Source organism: Gavialis gangeticus, unplaced genomic scaffold (genome assembly GCF_001723915.1).
Source record: "Gavialis gangeticus isolate Ggan-Ray unplaced genomic scaffold, GavGan_comp1, whole genome shotgun sequence".
NCBI lineage: Eukaryota > Metazoa > Chordata > Crocodylia > Gavialidae > Gavialis > Gavialis gangeticus.
In genome coordinates, this window is record NW_017729032.1 from 37,338,215 (window position 1) to 37,338,903 (window position 689).

Consider the following 689-nt stretch of genomic DNA (forward strand, 5'->3'; position numbering starts at 1 on the left):
AACTACTTCACAGTTAGGGCGGCTAGGAGCTGGAACCAACTTCCAAGGGAAGTGGTGCTGGCCCCTACCCTGGGGGTCTTTAAGAAGAGGCTGGATGCCTACCTGGCTGGACTCATTTGAGTCCCGTTTTTGTTTTGGGGTTTTGTTGTTCTCTCGCCCTGGCAGGGGGTCGGGCTAGAAGATCTACTAGGTCCCTTCCGACCCTAAATCTATGAAACTATGAAACACCCGTCTGCCCCGCCAACCACATATCCCCTACCTCCTGCCCACCCACCAGTACTGCTCCAGGACATGCACGTTCGCTATGAAAACCTTGATTACCCTCACAACCCACACCCCCATCCCTTCCACTTCCCCCCTCAACCAACAGAGCCCCCTTCCCCCTCCATCCCCAGCACACAGAGCCTTTCCACCACCTTTCCCACCCACCAACAATAAAAACCCTCCTCCCAAACTGAAAACTATGTGCAAGAGTCTCATTCTTTCTCTGAGTCCCGGAGTGGGTGGCTGTGTAGTGGGGGTACCCAGGGTGCAGAGCCCAGTGGCAGGCAGCCAACACCTTGGCTGGGCACAATTCCCCCACAAGCTCCAGGGGCTACGGTGAATGCCATGGGCTCTTGTGGGTGGGAAGCAGTGGAGGCCCCTTCCAAGGACCATGGGGCCTTGTGGGGCCAGGGCTGGGGGTCAGG